This window comes from Dama dama, chromosome 12 (assembly GCF_033118175.1).
Source record: "Dama dama isolate Ldn47 chromosome 12, ASM3311817v1, whole genome shotgun sequence".
In the NCBI taxonomy this organism is placed as follows: domain Eukaryota; kingdom Metazoa; phylum Chordata; class Mammalia; order Artiodactyla; family Cervidae; genus Dama; species Dama dama.
The window spans coordinates 33,444,759-33,449,799 of record NC_083692.1 but is presented as its reverse complement, the minus strand read 5'-3'; the positions used below and the strand labels follow the sequence as shown (position 1 = coordinate 33,449,799).

General features: G+C 33.5%; 1 non-coding gene across 1 annotated transcript; it reads right to left on the bottom strand.

The window, feature by feature from the left end:
- Nucleotides 1–429: 429 nt before the first annotated feature.
- LOC133067545 (small nucleolar RNA SNORA72) lies at nt 430–561 on the bottom strand. The gene has a single exon (XR_009695328.1). It is a non-coding gene; the product is annotated as a small nucleolar RNA SNORA72 (small nucleolar RNA).
- Nucleotides 562–5,041: the final 4,480 nt, after the last annotated feature.

Genomic DNA, 5,041 nt, shown 5'->3' with positions numbered 1-5,041 from the left:
GCTATGTTTTGTTTAAATGTCTTCTTTTTAAATGATGGTTTCTATAGAAGAAAAACAGACTGTTTAGTTAACACACTACTAATAAATAAAAATGAAAACCTCTTAAATTTTTTACTTTTTCTTTCAAGGGACTTGAGTGCCCTCTACAGGTTATGGAGATAACCAACGACTGTAATTTAAAAAACAAAACAAGCTCCAACCAGTTTTATTAAAAAGAAAAACTGTACATGATTTAGTTTTAACCAGTTTGTTCCAGTCTTCTAATGATATCAGAATCACCTAGAAAATAAAACACAATAATTTTTCAATTCATTTAATGGTAACTGGTTATCATCAAACTAGCAATGGTTGTCTTCAAAAGTTATCACACTAGCTGTGCTGCCATTTCTCACATTTCTCACACAAGATGCAACATATAAATTGGACTTGGTTTATCACCAGCATTTATAAAACCAGACCTAGGTAAAGAACTAGGTCTGGGAACACATGCACAGTCTTAACATAGTGAACATTTGACCTGCCCTAATTATTACAAAATCAGAACAGTGAGAATATTCGCAGTGACTGTATTTTTAAACTCTGTGGGTTTTCCCTTTTACAACCAAAGCCTGATGTGATCTAGTTTTATTCATATTGTTAACTTTGTTAATTTGCCAGTGATTGAAGTAAGAGGTTTTTTTTGCGGGGCGGCAGGGGGGGGCTTGCCAGTTTTATAGTTTAGTGTGAAGAATATCATGTTAATACCATTGAATTTTCCAAATCACTTAGCTGGCTTTTTTTTTTTTTTTTGGTGGAACTCTTTAAATGTTAGAACTATAATAATACACATTCTCTTACAGAAAGCAGATTGGGAAAATATTCAGCTATTTTGAAATTTACTGAAAATGTGGAGAAACACTTGATTATTTCCAATTACATTTTTAGAATATTATACATTGAAATAAATAAGCCTTTTTGAATATGCATCATGTAAATTTATTAAATTACATAAGTTTTATTTCTTAATCTTTTTGGTGAGTGGTGATTGGGTTCAAGCTCAAAACATAAGGCCAATTAGTATTTATTTAAACAAAGTTAAGATTGAACAGATAATGCTTTGGTGTTATTGTTGCATAGATCTACTAACTAGAAAGAGTATTTTTACTTAAAATGCAGAGGTTTCATATCTGAGTCACTCATTTCAAAGTACCCATACTTTCTCAACAAGTGTAACAGATTTATTTCGAAAGGATATAGGAATTCTTTTTTTATATGAAACTATAGAACTGGAGCACTGGTGGCACTTCTGATTCACTTAAAACTGCCAGGGAAACTAAATATGACGAGAACTAGAGGAATGACTGGATCAAGTTAATAGAAATAGATCCTTTTGCAAGCTACATAATGATCCTGATCATCAACCTTGAAAAGTAAATTAGAACAAGCAAATTGCTGTTGAAAAATTCTTTCAGCACTGTGCTGTTGCTACTCAGCTAGTCATGGTTCAGCCAGAGGCAAGGAAAAAATGCACTCGGTTTTGCATTAACAAAGGAAACATTATTAAAGTGAATGTTTACATTCTGTTTATTGAAGTGTTCAAAGAATGTTTGTTGCATCTTCAAGCAACCTGCTATTCTCTGACTATTACAGTGCATGAGTGATAATAAAAATGAATCATTTGTACATTTTAGAAAAATAAGTAACATTGAACTTAAGTGTTCCTGAGCCATCTTCAAAATATTCAAGTATCAAAAAAAATAAGTATCAATACATTCTCTTTTAAAGATTTTTTTGTCACTAGGAAAAGTATCCTATTAAAAAAAAATTCATTCACTGGAATACACATTCAAATTATTTCCAAATGCTTTATGTAACTTTCCTCCCAGACTCTGCAATGCATGAGACATAATAAAATAATTTTTAAATAAAAAGTTATGAAGTTACTTAAGTGAGTGTTACTGGATATATGTGTATTGGAGAAAAAGTTTGATAATTATAAGAGCTTTTTTGAACTACCTCATAAAGAGTAAGTTGAGAGTTAAACAAGACATCAGTGAAAAGCAGGAATGCCAATCTCACATTTAAAAATTTAGTATTATATGTATTGGTAAAATTGAGGAAAGCAATAATTAAAAATTCAAAATTTTAGCTTTCATTCATGGGAAATGAACAATGTGAAACACTTTTAGAAGCAGAAGTGTAGTATTTAATAGGGATCTAAGTATCATACTTTACTTGGTATCTTAGCAGATGTTATGGAATACAATTCAGTATTCTGTAATCTGATGGATTGACTCATTTTTGAGGAACAATTTTCTTAGATTCACCAAGATAACAAGTTGTCAGTCTTCTGTATTTCAGCCTGAAAATCTTTCTGTTATACTTAGCAAAGATTATTAAACCATGCTATAGGCTCTTGAGAACCTCTTTGTCAGATATTTTATTATTTACCATTTCCTATGGTATTTGCAGAGCAGCATATATTTTTTAAAGTCTAGAAATGATTAAAATTACTTGAGTTAAACTGAATATTTTATATTTAAAATATCCTAAATATTTAAAATATCCTACGGAACTTCAATCTTTGTCCATAATCTTTAAAAAAAAAAAAATTTGAATCTAAAATAAAGCAAATGCCAAACTTCTAACTCTGCTTTTGCTAAAGAAATCACCAGGAGAAGTGATTAGTAAATGCTTTCTTAACTGGTAGCAGCAAGAGGACTTTTTAATATAAGTGGCTTCAGGCCCATAATTAACATATTTCCCTTATACTTAAAATAGTCATATAATTTAATGTCACATTGTATAAACATTAAATTTTATAATTTAATGTTAAAGGCCTAAATCAAAAAAAAAAAAAAAAAAAGTTGCTGAGTGGGCTTCCCTGTTAGTCTAGTGGTTAAGAATCCTCCTGCCAGTGCAGGGGACACGAATGCAATCTCGGGTCTGGGAAGATCCCGCACGATGTGGAGCGACTAAGCCCGTGTGCTACAACTATTGAGCCCGCACGCCCTATTACTCTGGATCTACAAGAGAAGCCACTGCAAGTGGAGAGTAGCCCCTGCTCACCACAACTAGAGAAAGCCCATGCACAGCAACAAAGACCTAGCACAGTCAAAAGTAAAATAAATCTTAAAAAAAACTGCTGAGTAATCCGGCTGAAATTGAGACATTAGTCAAGGAAAATGCAAAATTAATATTATACTTTTACTGTGTTCCTATTGTATGCCACTCCAGAACTAGACAAAAAGACAACAAATAGTACCTGATTTTGAATGGTACATAACTCCTGCAATGTATTAGCACTGTAATATGGAAGACTATACATTGTACAGAAATTGTCCAAAGAGGTGTGATGGTTGAAGTTCACCAGGCATACAAAGGAAAGAGGACATCCCAGAGACAACGTCATAAACCTGGATGTCTAGTTCTCTGAAAAGAGCATCCCATAAACCTGAGCGTCTAATATAGTAAGTATGTACATGTGCATACAAGGGAATATTTTATCCTTCCAGATGTTCAATATTTGGATATTTAGATAGATATAAATTTCTAAGGAAAGCAATTACTATATTTAATTTCCACCTGAATATGCAGGCATGTGAAAACATTCCTAAAGACAGATATACACTTCCACACTCCGTCTCCCCCTTCTGCCTTCCTTCCTTGCTGATAATTAAATGCATGTTCACATATGTTCATATGAGACTTAGCTCTGCATTATCAATGAAGAAAATAAATGTATAAATAGGACTATACAGAAAATACATGTGAAGAACTGTTATATAATCTGTTGATACATTAATATACAGCATACTCAGTCAATTGATAAGCTAAATTTTTTAGTTCACATCCCATAGAACTACCATGGAACACTTTCTTAACCATGTTTCATTTGGGTATATACACATACATATACACACGAATGGGCATATGTGTGTAAGTAAAACAAAAGTGCCTGCTCCAGAGCACTGCTCTTACATACTAGTTTGCAAATTTTACCCCAGCTCTCATGCTAATATTTTGAACTTCTTGAGGACAATGACATTCATCTCTTCACATCTTTGTATTCCAAGTGCCACTAGAAACACAAAACAAGCTTAATCTTGATTCATTAAGTGAAATGTTAAAAAATGAAGTAAAGCAGGTTATTCTCTCACTTCACACAAATCAGTGATGTCTAGTGATTATGGTTTTATGCAAACTGTGATTCCATCCACATTCAGCACAGGTGATTTCTGCCCTGTGATTGTCATCTCTAACACTATTTGGAGGATTTATTGCTGTCCATGACACTACCCTTCAGACACACTGCAGAGTTTTGGCTCAGCCTGTTAAACTAGCAACAGCTGAGGTCTGCATTTACTGCCCATCCTAGGACACATTCTTTGCAATTATGCTTCAGTGAACCCTAAAGCATTTGGCACTCTCATCTTAGGAATTCTCTTCTGGAGCTCACTCTCCAATGGCTTTGTGAGCTCCCCACTATTTACCAGAGTTGATCCTGATTTTGTTCAGTATAATATGACCTGATATGCTATGATTCCCTTCACCCCATAAAGCCACAGCTTTCGGTGAGTCCCATGTACTGATAAAATAGAGTTGCCTGTATCCAAGAATTCCAAGTGATTATTTTGAAAATTTCCATTTATCATAAAGGCAGAATGGTAGGAAATATACAGTCTTTGAAGTCATACGGGCCTGATTTCAAATCCCAGGCTCTGCCATTTACAAGCTGGGTGGTCTTGGATAAATTAACGTCTGAGGTCGTCACTTTTATCCAAGCTTCATAGGGCTACTGTAAGCATTGAATGATGCAAATTTCTAACTACATATGTATTCAATTAGTGTTCATTCCCTTCCATGTCAAAGATTTAAAATGGCCTTTTCATGCAACAAGTTATTAGATAGTTATGCCTTCAGACTATCAAAATTTTATGTATTGTCCATTTGCCCTTGGTTTTAAACGTTCAGCTGTATATTACATTGCAGGAATGCCTACTCCATTGCTTGAATGGGTATTTGGGATTTAATAAAATGGCTGTAGAACTGAGTAGGTGTA